The 14,035-nt window shown below is 40.5% G+C and overlaps 1 long non-coding RNA gene across 3 annotated transcripts in view; it reads right to left on the bottom strand.

Annotated features, from left to right (window-relative positions):
* LOC107142924 overlaps window positions 1-14,035 on the bottom strand; it is a 91,461-nt gene that overhangs the window by 8,542 nt on the left and 68,884 nt on the right. For all 3 annotated transcript variants that reach the window (XR_007350648.1, XR_007350650.1, XR_007350649.1), the window contains 2 exons: window positions 10,486-10,621; window positions 9,828-9,931 (listed from right to left, as the gene is read on the bottom strand). This is a non-coding gene — a long non-coding RNA (uncharacterized LOC107142924). The remainder of the gene's footprint in view (window positions 1-9,827; window positions 9,932-10,485; window positions 10,622-14,035) is intronic.

The raw sequence follows: 14,035 nt of genomic DNA, 5'->3' as shown, positions 1-14,035 counted from the left end.
GGTTTTTGGGGGACACATTAGATCCAAACTATGGTAAAAAAATTTTAATTAAAAGATGGAAGAATAATGGGGAAGAAAGAAGAAAATGGAAAAGGAACAGAAGGAAAGGGGAAGAAAGGGAGGATCATTCACTACTGAAGATGATAATGGTGGTGAAAAATTCATAACAATAACAAACACAGAGAACCCTTTTCAAGTTCTTTACATATGTCTCCCCACAACGTATTATTACTGTCATTTTACAGATCAGGAAGCTGAATCATAGAGGCAATGACTTACTCTTTTTACTCTCTTGCCTCTTATAATAAGGAAAGGTTGTTAAAAAAAAGTTTGCTATTTCAAATCAACAAAAAAGTAAGAGCAAATGAAATTTAAAGACTCAAAAGCTAGAACTATGCAAAAGTGCAAAGTGAAAGAGAGAATCCCCACTCAATGATTATTCACATCACTCCTGAAATTCTAAAAATAATGAGGTAATCATTCAAAGCACTTCATAGGTGGCAGAGTGAAGCCACAGCCCTACAGGTTTTTTAACCTCTCATCAGATGCTACTGACTTCAAGCCTATATGACCTTGGACAGGCTCCTCCCCCTCTCTGTGAAGTCATTTCATCTCTGGAAAGGGGATAGTAATACCACCTACTTGTGGAATTGTTGTAAGACCAAATTAATACCTGCATAGCTCTCACCACAATGTCTGGCTTCCAGTAAATGGTCAGTGTAAACCATAATGTTGATGTGACACCTGTAATTGTGAGCAATCTTTTTACTCTTTCATTATGATAAGTCATTTATCACAGTGTTGTGACTATAATGAGCACTTATTTGGTCCATCACAGTGTAAGTCCCAATAAACATGAACTATTTAATGATGTGATTTACCCACATAAGAGTCATTGGCCCAGGAGTATGAAGCTGATACCACAGCTGCGATACCATAGTATGGATCTTGTTTCTGGGGATGAGGTATGAGATTGTTTTAGTTGGGAGTGTTGAGGGCAGAGAAGAACATTTGTCAGATCTGTGTCCCTCCTTGTCCTCACACTGAGCAGCTGCCTGAGCTTCCCTCTTTGCCATGCAGGGCTTCCCCTGTGAGTGGCTGCTCATACAATTCTTTGGAAATAGTTTCATTGTGTGCAGGTTTTCAGGACCACTAGCATCATGGAAAGTTTGTGTCAGTGGAGACCAGAAGACTTGTCCAAACACACTTGATTTCCAAAGAAAAAATTATGCACTCACTTTCTTAGAGTCCTAAGCAATAACTATAACATGTTTGCCCACTCTATCCTTGAGAGAAGGATAAGGCTCCGGGATGGAGAGAAAATATCTTGTAAATGCCTAGGAGTTTTTTGTTTTGCCTTGTTTTGTTTAGCTATATATTTGATTTGGTTTCTAGGGTAACAAGGTTGTGTGAAAATAAAAATTTCCAGTGTGAAAGTCTTTTTAAAAACCCTTGTCATCCACTGTCCCCAGAAGACAGTTGAGAATTTCAAGATGTTTATTTAAAACAAACTATTGAGGATTTTATTTTCAAAAGTTGTCTTCTTTGGCTGTTAAGCTTTCTGTTGACTCCAGCTTGAGAAATATAAAGTTTAAATATGGTGAATGTTGTGAATAATGAATTTATCGGAATTCTCACATGGGTATTCAAAAAATATGCTTGTCTTTAACTCAATAAGTGTGCTTTTTAATTTAGGAAGAAGGGATTTGTGTGACAGTATACCTTGACTTCATTCCATTGTTTTTATATTTAAATTTCACTGTTTTCATTTATTTTGGAAAATACCATACTCTTACACCTCATGTAATTGGGAGAACTAGAAATTCCAAAAGAATATGAGTAGCAAAAACCAAACACATGTAGTCAAGTTTTACTTTGGTGATAACACCTGTGTGCTTTTTAAAAACATTTTTTCTTATAGTATAAAACTTTTCTATAGAAGTGGTAGTTGTATTTTTCCTTTTTTTCCCCTAACATTTTTCATTTGGCCAATAAGCCACAGACTGAACCATGTGTTGTTATTCTGGAGTCCTTGCTGATATTAGAATAGGTTTGCAAGGCCCCTATTTCCTCCCTGTCTCTTCTCCTCCCTATCCTCCTTTCTGTTCTTCTGTGAATTTTGTCCCAGTTTCAAATATATATTCATGGTTATGGTTACATGGGTTTTCTTTCTTTCATGTGTTCATCATGGCCATCAAAAATTGATGCTCTCCAGGACCTTGAGGATCACCTGAGGGTCACTCATTTGGCCTTTTAGACTGTCCCTCAATCTTCTGCTCAACCTGTGGACAATGTCCTCAATGGCCATAGGACCTATAAAAAAGAACCTGAGTTGGCTAGACCAACTCATTCCACTGTCCTGCCCTCAAGCCAGAAACTCATAGCCAGTGGACAGAAGTGTCTTTTCAGGATGGAAGACCTCAGTGAGGAAGACCAGGAGAACACACCTCTAGCCCTCCTCTCAACAGTGGTTTTATTCCAGGAGCCATTTGTGACCATTGTCATCTAAGAATAGTGCTTCTGTCCTCAACATCTTTAAGGAAGGGGAATGTGGGAAGGAGTTTGACACAAATGAGAATTGAGCAGAGGTGAACATGGCTTCCCCAGGCACAATTCACAAAGGCCACCATGGGAAGGAAAGACATCCTGGTCCAGATGTAGTCACTGGGATGCCAGTGATGACCATTCTGAAAGCTAATGGAAGCTTTGATAAGAGTAGGTCACCTACTCTGGCATTCCTGGAATGGCAAGAAAGGAACTCTGGTGGTGAGGAGTCCAGACCAACAGAGCCAACACAGCGAGGGGGACTCAGCCAGCCCCAGTAAGAACATGTTCCAAATCCATTACCACAGATTCCTTGAGGGCTTTCAACTCAGGAGCCTTTGAGTGCCCAACTTTGTACAAGTATCAGGTCTATTATTGACCTGTGGAATGGTTTCACAGTACGAAAATCCAAGAGAAATTCATGTGGACCATGGGCTTCAGTCCTACTGAAATTCAGAGAAGGCATCTATACTAGGCAGCATAAAGTTTTCTCTGACCATGTCACATATCTCTGCGGAGTTGGAATCAGTACATCAAAAACTGAAAATACTGTGCCACAGCTCCCTTTGTGTGGACATACCATCTTTGTGAAAGCAGAACACTCAGGGAGGGCTGCTGTGTGTGACCTTCTATAATATAGAAACTGTGTATTCTGAGGCACACCCTGTAGAGTCTGAAACAAGTTAGTTTGGGTGGGGCAGGTAGAGAGTACCATGTTTACAGATAATGGAAACATTCTCTTTCCTTCCTTCCCACTAGCTGGGTTACTCTTTCCCTTTCTCACTGACTTTCCTCCTTTCCCTCTCAGTCCCCATCCTTTCCCAACTCTTGACCTCATTTTCCTGTAGATGCTAAGTGGCTGTACTTGAACCATCACATCATGAAAAATGGTGCAATCCCTTTGCTCTGAAATAATGTCATTAAATCAGGCACAGTGAGAGAGGGGTTCCCTTTCCCATAGTACACACTCATCAAGGAGAATTGAGTTCAAATTTTATTTCAAGATCATTGAACCCCATAGACACAGTAGCTCCTTAACTCGTGCTTACATATTTTAGTCTTGCCACATCCATTTGATGGTCTACCTCAGTATAGCTCCCAAACATCTGCCACCTTGAAGGTCATCCAGCTCTATGTCCAATGGACAGAAGCCACTTTTTCTAACACTCATATCCACAGCTTTTTGGAAAACACTCTTATTCCCAGGTAACATCCCCTTTCAGAGGGATGTTATCTTTTGCTGGATGGGAAAAGGTAACCCAATATGGATCAACTTTTATGCCTCAGCTCTGAACTGGCTGGAGGGAGAACTGAGAGCAAATTAAAAGATACATGGAAAATTCTTTTCTAGCCTAATAAAAATATGTTCAACTCAGGTTTTCTAAGACCCTAACCCTTCTGTCAGCCTGTTGTCCCCTACCCACTAAAACACAGCCAAGGGTTCTTTGTCTCCTCCTAATCCAGAGCTTGTCATAGAGGAAGGAACAGTTGTGACTGACTTTTACATTTTCTTTAAGGAAAAGCTACAAATTCAGTAGCAGTGCTCATTCTTCCAGCTACCATAAAAAATGTCAGGGGATCGTGGGAAGAGATGGAAGTTATTCTCTACCAAAATTTGTGGTCATCGAGAATTGCTCTTTACTTTCCTGTACTAAAGACCCCAAGATGTTCAAACTCCATTATCAATTGTTGAGATATGTGAAGTTTCTTGTCTCAGTGGGAAATTTTGGCCCTATGATGCCTGTGTAACTCTACTCCAGCTATTCAAGCCTAGGGTGGTGTACACTTCAAAACTATGGGGAAACAGGGGAAAGACTAAGAATCCAGTTCCAGGGGTATATTCTTTAATCAGTTTTAAATTTATGGGGGTTTTGTTTCTATAAGAACAGCATTCTAATGACCAATTTAAATAGGATTTCCTCAGACAGAAAGTGGAGCAAACTTGCTTTCCTTAATCCTCATCCACAAGAAGTCAAAGCCAGCTCTAGAAACAAACTTACCTTTTTCCCTCTAAGCCCCAGTGCTTGGGGTACTCTAAACTTCCCCCCAAATACAACAAAGACATCATTCTCCTTTTAGTGGAGAAAATATATTTGAGAAGAACAAAACTGCTTATTATTTGAAACCAAACCCATCTTCTTCAGAAGAATGTTAATATGAGAATTTTGCTGGGTTTGCCGGAGTGAAGGAGGACTGTACCCAGAAGAAACCTCCCTGAAGAAAATGAAATTGGGTTGCTTCAGTCATAGTATCTCATCCTGGAACCTTTATTTTTCATAGGTTTAATTATTCTGTTACTTGTCTAGTACTGTTTAGACTGTTCAGAAGCTTAAGAGTATACTTGAAGGTGTCAAGATGTCATCTGCAGCCCTTTCATTTCCTCAAGAATGTAGCAAACCTGGTAATCACGGGAAAATGTATTGTTGAAATTTGTCTTAGTCTTAAGCTTCTCCTCAGGTGGACTTGCTTTCTTTACATTGATTTCATACCTAAACTGGTTTTCTCCTGGAAGATCTGGCCAATGACTGGGCTTGTTCTTCTGAGTTTCAATGTCCCCTTTGTCCAATGAGGCAAGTCTGATTTCTAGGGGATCTGAGCTCTGCACAGCAGCAGTCTTGGTTTCGTGCCATGATCTTTTTGCCTCTTCACTCTTTATAATGGATGAAGGCACTGCAACAAACACTTCTATTTCTTAAGTGCTCTTTGGCAGGTCCTATAGTAGGAACTAGGGTGACTTATTTACAGGGTTCTCTTCTGACAGTCTCCCCTAAGAAGAAGAATCTTTTTTAGGTAGAAGATCTCCAATCTTGCATTCCCTATTTGACATACTTTAGCTCAGGTCACCTGAGGTTTTATGGTCCTTTCTCTCTTAAATTGGCGATAGATTCTTATCCTGTTTACTCTCCTCTTTATCCTGAGACCATGAGGTATGAGAAGAAATTTAGGACAATGACTATGTCCATCCATCCTTCTTAACACAGAGAAAAGGATTCGGGAAGTGAGCTACGCAGGCCAGATACTGAATTTTTCTTCTGATATCCTCCCTTAAGGGTTTTCTTCAAGGAGATATGAGGCCCCATCCATGAAGTCTGCCTTTGCAATATGCATACCCAAAGAGGAAAAGTGTACTGGGAATATGTAGGACCAAGTGAGGAGTTAAAGCCCAAAGAGAAAAGAGGACTAGTTGAGGAATAAGATACAGTAATTGAGTAGTCTTTAGGGGTATAGGAGGAAAAATCAGGAGGTAGTGTGACAGGGCACACGAACAATGTTGAATGCAGTTCTGATGGAAGAAAGGCACCCAGAATGGACAGTGAAAACAAGAAAAGTAAGATGGTTCATTCTAGTAGGTGATTGGAGACCAGAGTGAATCACAACTCAGTGAAACCCAAAGATGAGAATGAGAACAGCATTTTCCCCAGATCCTCCTACAACAGAATGTCTGCTTCCATAGTTTTGCTCAAGATCCTTGGAGAGGCTGGGGATGTGGCTCAAGCGGTAGCGCGCTCTCCTGGCATGCGTGCGGCCTGGGTTCGATCCTCAGCACCACATAAGATCCTTGGAAATGGATCTTGTTCTAACTGCTCTGGAAAGCTACCCTCAAGAGAGCTTGTGTAGGTGCCTATAAAAGACAAGGTAAAAAGGGCATCCAGGAGAGAGTGGGGATGGTTTTGCCTTGAGGTCTGACAATGTACATTTCTACACCTTCCTGACTTCATGATACTCCAATTATCCCTCCACTCCAGGCTTCCTTTCATAATTCACTACCCCCTGTGGGTCTCCTTTTCATGCCATCCCCTAGGCTGCTATGAGATCCTGGAATTCCAAGGAGCAAGCCTGGAAGTGTGATATGAGGGGAATTTGTAGAGATTAAATCATCATTTCTGAAGAGAAAGTTGGTCTAGGGCCATTTTGATGCTTTTCAGGAAAGCTCTTATTAGGGAAATAACGAATGGGTTGAGGAAAGTAACAGGGATCTTTCAGGAGTCTCTGTAGAATGTTCAACTAGGAAAAGACCATTTCGAAATTTGTCCCTGAGAACCTCCCAGGAATTAGCACTTACTATCAGAAAGTTAATGACAATAGTAAGGCTAACATATGTATAAGGCTGTTTCATTAGAAAAGGATTCCATGCACAGTAGATTATCACAACAGAGGGTAGCAAGCCAGATGATGCTCTTTCAAAGGATGAGTCTGAAAATTAGGGAAGTTAACTTGTACAAAGTCAAGACCCACAATTTGCCTCCACGATAACCTATGCTTCTACTAAATCTCACACCACCACCTCACTGGCAAGAGCCACTGCCCATCTCCATCAGGAATGAAGAATTCCCTTGAGAATGAGAAGTGTCCCCATTTCTGGTTTACTTCCTGAAGGCCTCCCCTCAAAGGGCCGGGTTTTTTGAGGATTAACTTTAGGAACTGATACCCTCAGCAATTCTGTAACTGAGACCTTATAAAGAGAAACATATGATTATCTCTGGGAGAGCCCTGGATTGAATAGTGAAATCTTTGAAAGCTCTCGCTTTGTTTCTCTTCCTGCCACTGAAAGGAAAAAAAAATGAGAGGTGGAACCCATTTCTCACTCTCTCCAATCTAAGCAAGCAGCAGACATCCAGTATTAATAATGTGACATTCTATGTTGATTTGGGTTATATTTCTTCCATTATTCACTTTTAAAGTTGATATATTTCCTACCAATTCTTTGTATACTCAAAGAACGGTTTACTGTTTACAGTCCTCAACTGTTATTCAAATGGTAGTCCCTCTACTGTAAAGGACCTAGAATCCCATATCATCAGGAATATGTATGTTCCACTCTGTTTAATTCTATACCAGGAGTGGGCTTTCAGAGGCTCAGCATTGCTCTCCAGGTTAAACCTAATAAGGAGAGGCTTGTCCCAGAGACATCTATGATGGTAAGGCAGCTGCTGAGCATTGAAGGCAAACTCTCCTTAGGTTTTCTGAGTTCTCTTTATAAAACCAATTCATGGCCCGTGAATCACAATATTTGAGATTTTACTCTGGATCTTCTTACCACAACTAAGCAGATGATCTGTGAACTTTGAATAAAAACCTTTGTCCCCGCCCTATCTTTTTCCCAAACAACTCATTCTCCTAAAGGATGTCCTGATCTCTCCTGAGGAATTCTCCTTCCTGCTATCTCTCTATTCTAATAATTACTTTAGAATAAAGGGAATAAAAAAAACTGAACTGAGGGTTCCCTTACCTGATCAATGTTTCTCTTTTTTTTTCCAGCTACTGAGAAATACGTTCACCAGTGAATGCAGTAACAAGACAGAAAGATGACTCCAATTCCACACAAAAGATAAAAGGTGGAATCAATGTCCCAGGGCTCACTGAAATGCAGAAGCAATCAGCCAAAGGTCTCCATTATCTGAAGCTTACTGCTGCTTCAGGCAGATTTGCACAGAGAATACCCACTCCGTTCTAGAGTTCCAGACCCACACCACATAGCTAAGAAACAGACTTCTTGAGTATAGGAGGAAGGGACAAAAAGAGGAAATTAAAACTAAAGCCCTGACCCTCATCACCCCAGCAGATCCTACCACCCTTTAAGTCCCTTAGATCCCTCTTTCTCGAATTCTTCCATTTTCTACTTACAACTTTTTAGCGCATCATATGTACATGAACATACATATATGCATGCAAATTTATCATTATTTCCTCCTTGGAGGTATAAGCTTTGACCCTGCCATGCCCAGAGCCTTTTGGAGATCTAAAGATCTAAAGATGTCCCAGGAATTTTCAGTAATTCCTAGGCACTGTGTTTTAAAATTGTTCTTAAGAATTATTATTCAGACATAGAAATTATAGAAATTGAAAATATGTTTAGGATATATCATGACTAATTTTCATACAATAATAGACTCTAAAATTTGTAAGATGCAAAAAATCAGATTTTTTTCCCCAGGACATAGAATCTTCCCTAGAAGAAGTGAGCTTCCAGTCATTCCCTTTGATCACCTCTCCTGTTGTGCTCCAAGATAACCATTTTGGAGGATTCTAACAATATTTTGAGGGATTTTAATTTTTCTAGGCATACTTCTATGCCTTTTGTATTAATTCATTTAATCTTCACAACAATCCTGTAAGTATTATCCCAATATTACATATGAGGAAACCAGGGGACATAGGATTCATGTTATTTAGCAAGGTCATGCTGCCAGTAAACAATTGGGATTCAACCCAGAAGTTCTAAATCCAGAGTTATATTCTTTAAATACCAAACTGTGCTGTGTAAAAATATCATGGCAGGCTGGATTAACAGTCCAAATCTACATATTTGGATGTGTTGAAGAGCAAGCACTTACTTAGCAATTTGCATGTTTTGAACATGCCCTTTCAATTGTTATCCTGTTGCTTGGGGTTCAGTGCACAGCAGGAAGGAAGGCTTGAGTTTCTGAGAGGAGAGACCTGCCCATTAGTCACAACTATCTAGAGTAGAATTTGACCGCATAACAGATAGAAAATAACAGAGCATTATTTTCTTCTCCATTTCACAAAGGTTAGGAGAAAACTGAAGCCAGAAGTTTATATAAGTAACATTTCCTTATTTTCAGCTGGTATGGCTCAACATTCTGCATGCAGTTCATGCTTAACTTGTACAACATTCTAATTGGTCAGTATTTCTATCCTGATGTTCAGATGCAACTTTGCCTTTCAGACTCCTTGAGGGACTCTGGGTTCTTGACTGCACTCATGCAGGTTACAGGAGAATTCTCATGATCCACATAGATGCTATGGAAGGTTAAAAAGAGAATTAAAGAGATAAGCTAGGCAGAGGGCAAACAGATGTGCCAGGAATCAAACCCAGAGCCTCAGGCATACACTCTGGCACTGAGATACACCCCCAACACCCTAATTTTTTTATAAGAGACAGGATCTCACTGCATTGCTCAGGCCAGTGTTGACTTGTGATCCCATTGCCCCAGGCTCCCAAGTGTTGGGACTACAAGTACCCACCACCTGCCTGGCTTTTACAGGTGACAATTCTTAAAAGATCCTTAAAAGCAATTCATATCACTTTCTACCACATTCCATTGGCTCAAATAAATCTTATGGTCAGGTTTGAAATGTATAGGGTACAAAGTCCCTTAGTGAGGAGCCTATTGTGGCAGACTTTATGACAGTTCTCAATTATCCCACCTCTTGATAGTCCCCACTTACGCAGTTCCCTTGAGCATGGATAGATCTATTTCTGACCAATGTCCTATGGCAACTTCTGTAACTTTATTATATAAGACTATATCTTCTCTTACTTTTAGATCCTCTTCCTTGCTGATTCTGATGAAGCATTCTACAGCACTGAAGATCTGCACCATGGAAAGGGTGCCACATCTCTGGGAACTGAGCATGGCTTCAGCTGACAAATGGGAAAAATATTCAAGAAAATTAATTCTGTCAATAATCTCAAAAGGCTTAGGAAGCAGATCCTTTTCCAGTTGAACATTCAAATTAGACACTAACCCCAGGTGTCACCTTCATTATAGCCTGTGAGAATCATCCAAATAAAGGAATTAGATGACTTATACTTGAACTTCTTATCCATAGTTTGTGGTTATTTGCTATACAGCAATAATTAATTCACATATATTCGAGGGTCATGGTATGAAAGTATAGAAACTATTTTTGGAAAATAATCTAATCTACACAATCCACATTTCTGGAGGTTCACAAATAATCTCCCCATCCCCTTCCTTTAGCATATAAAATATTCTCACCCACTCTGTAAGAGCCAAAATTTCTATTATCTTGGTATAATGATTGGAGTCCAAGACCTCAGACTAGTTTCTACATAAGTTTTAAATGTACTTTTTCTTAATCTAGAAACCTGTGAATTAAAAAATTACAAGTTATCTGCCTGCACACCCAACATTCAGTGAAGTAACAGAAATAGGATAACTACTATGAACTTACCTGTTTGGAAAAAGAATGGGAGTCTATGGTTATCTCTTACAACAATGACACTGATGAACAATTTTTGTTGTGCCCCTTATCTGTTTCCTCCTCCTGAATCCGAGCTGGCTCTGTGGCTTAGTTAAACAGTGGAAAGCTGTAGAAGAAATTTTGTGCTAGTTCCTGCCCCAAGTATTAAAGGGCCTGACAGCTTCTAATTTTGCACTTCTAGGATGCAGCCACCCCAGAAGAACTATGATTATCCTGAAGCTGCAGTACTTTTAGGAAGGCTGAATCATACCCTTGGAAATGCCACACAGAGGAGAACCAAAGTGCTCCAAATAACAGCCCTACACAAAATCCCTGCCCATAGCAAGGACTAACTCTCACGTCTTGGACATTCCAAATCAGTTGAACCTCCAGTGAGTCATCCTAGACATTCCAAATCAGTTAAGTCTTCAAATAACTGCTTCATACCATATATAGAATAATTCCAGTGAAGTCAGGTAACCCACAGATTTATGATAAAGGGTTGTGGCTGACTGAAGCCACAAATTATGGGTGACTGATACCAACCACTGACCAAAATTAAAATCCTTACAAGATGTTTGTCTGCTCATAATATAATAAAATTTAAAGAATATAACATATGTAATATTCTCTTTAGAAAATCAGTTCTCTGGGCTGGGGTTGTGGCTCAGTGGTAGAGTGCTTGCCTAGCATGTGTGAGGCACTGGGTTCAATCCTCAGCAACACATATAAATAAATAAAAAATAAAGATCCATCAACAACTAAAATATATATATATAAAAGAAAATCAGTTCTCCGGATCTCACAATTAGTTAACAGGAGATGCAAGGAAAAAGAACTAGGTTAAATAACATTAAACACACCAGTGAGCAAGACAAGTAGCACAGACCCTAAGCAAATGGCCTAGTGACACGTGTCTGTATACAGGGGCACTGAGGTTGGGGGAGACCCACAGCAGAAGCAGAAGCAACATTGGTGGCAACTGTGGCCACAATCCTGAGGAGCAAAGAAAGCTTCCAGGGACCTGGATGGTAGGCTCACTTTCCTGTCCATATTGGACCTTATTCCTATGTGTCTGCATAAATATTAATTGTCTAGCATGAACCCAGGACAGGTACTATGAGGAATGACTCAGTAAATTTTATCAATAGATTATTTCAATAACACAAACATTTCAAAAAAGCATGTCAAGGTGCTATGATTTGGATATGATTTGAATGTCTCCAAAGAGTTCATGTATTGAGATTTCATCTCTATCATGTGCTACTAATCTGACTATGGTATTTAGAGATGAAGCTTTGGGGAGGTGATCAGAATTACATAAGGTCAATAGGGTGGATTCATCATCATTGAATCCCAATAGCTTTATAAGAAGAGAGAGATAAATAGATAGCCAAGTAAGAAAAAGCTGTATTCCTGGTGGCTCCATGGTTCAAGATTAAGGCAGCAGGATCTTGGGATTGGAGTATGGCAGAGCTACTGTAGGGTAACTGAAACCCAGATCTATCAGTTTGCAGCTAGGACTCTGTAGGCCAGTCTGAGCCTAACAATCCTATGGAAAGTCAGAAGTGGGTACTGACTGGGCTGGCTACAATGAATCAGAAGTTTGAAAGAGGGAGTGATGGCATCTTGCTCTCAGCTCAGTCTAGCACCCTCTGGGTTCCAGGGGCCCACTCCACCCAGCACTACCTGGGACCCAGCACCAGCCTGGTCCCCAACTCCCTCCCCCATCTGGCATCCACCGATCCCCTCATCCCACCAGGTCCAGCATCAACCCAGCACCCAATGGGGCCCTCTGGCTTTCCAGTCCCCAGTCTCCCAACCCCTCCATAGCTCCCAACTCAGCCCATAACTTGCAGCTATGCAGCTGGCCCTCAGGTCTTAGCACTTGGTCTTGATGTGCCAGATACAGAACAGCTCTCATGACCAGCAGCACAGGTCCTGGTGCTCGGCCCTCAGGACTGCCTGGGAGAGAAGTGTGTGAGCAGGAATTTTAAAGGGCTGGGGCAGGAGAGATTTGAGTTTAGAGACTAATTAGAGACCAGGTATTGTGGGGTCCTCAGGCAAAGTAAAAGGCTAAAAACAGGCTCCTCTATCACAAGAGTGGAACCCAAAGGAGATTCCTGGGGTACAGTCTTTCAATGTGGACTTGCAATTATGGGGCCTTAGAAGTGCACAGACAGAAAGTCTCCAGAGAATTGGCACACAGTGAAGAAACTGCCCCACCTGACTATGCCCCACCTCCAGGAGTTCTCCAAGACTAACACTTCCACTTACTGACCTGAGGGTGGAGCTACCATCAAACTCCAGACAACCCCAGATGAGAAGGGAAGCTGAGAAACTTTTGAATGCCAATGAAAACAATTGTTTGATTTTTCATTGAGCTCCTCTTTTTTTTCCTTGTTTTTTTGTCTCTCTCTCACTTCTCTACAATTTTTGAAACCAAGTATTTTTATGCATAAGTTTATTAAGGATTAGGATGTCTGTTAATACATTACAGTTTTTTGTACATTCTTTTATTTTGACTTTTTTCTTTTTCTTTTTAATTTTTGCTATATATAAATTTTTTTCTCACTTATCTTTTCCTGGGATTCTCTCTCTCTTTTCTCCTACTGACAGCCAACCTCTATTAATTCTTCTTTTCCTCTTCCTATAGTTTTTTACTTCTATCTTTTCTCCTCCTTCCTTAAAAATATCACATTCTGTTTTCTGTTCTCTCTTTGTCCACCATTTCAAATACTGAACCCTTTTGCAAACCTACTATTTATATCATAGACAATGAATAAACTCATAATTTCTATTTATTGCAACAAATCTGTAGACATTTTAGAAGGAGCTATTTGGTTGAAGGCTACAAATTGTTTGCATTGGGTGCTTTTAATATTGGTCTCCATCTTAAAGGTGAGGTACTGGAAACATTCAGGGACACAATAAGTCTATGAGATAGAAACTGTACACTTTATATGTACATTGCTAGATGAGAAGGCACACAAACAACATGGAAAAAAAGGGAACAAAACACCACAAACAAACTAAGATACTCCAATAATAGAATCCATTGAAAACACAGTAAAAGAAATGTCAGAGAAGACATTTAGATGTAAAGAATGATGTAAGAAGTAAAATCAGAGATAAATTTCAGGAGCTAAAAGATCACTTCAACAAAGAGAGATTCAGAAAAGAGATCAAGAAGAAACCCTCAAAATAAGGGAATCAATAAACCAAATTAAAAATTCAATGGAAAGTATCACTAATATATTAAACCACTTGGAAGACAGAACCTCAGGCAAAGAAGACAAAATATATAATCTTGAAAATAGGTGACCATCCACAGAGCAGGCCCAGCGGCCTGCTGAGGGGCAGAGCTGCCCCCCACCCCCAGCGCCTGCCAGGTAGGCGGAACGGTGACCACCGGCAGAAAAGGCCCAGTGGCCCACGGCTGAACAGAGCTTCCAATCACTCCTGCAAGGTAGGCGGGCCTGCGACCCACCAGCAGAAGAGGAGCAGCGGCCTGCTGAGAGGCAGAGCCGCCCCCTCCCCC

The sequence above is a fragment of the Marmota marmota genome, unplaced genomic scaffold (genome assembly GCF_001458135.2).
Source record: "Marmota marmota marmota unplaced genomic scaffold, marMar, whole genome shotgun sequence".
Classification (NCBI taxonomy): Eukaryota; Metazoa; Chordata; class Mammalia; order Rodentia; family Sciuridae; genus Marmota; species Marmota marmota.
Note: the sequence above shows the minus strand (reverse complement) of the source record. Positions and strands in the feature narration are given on the sequence as shown.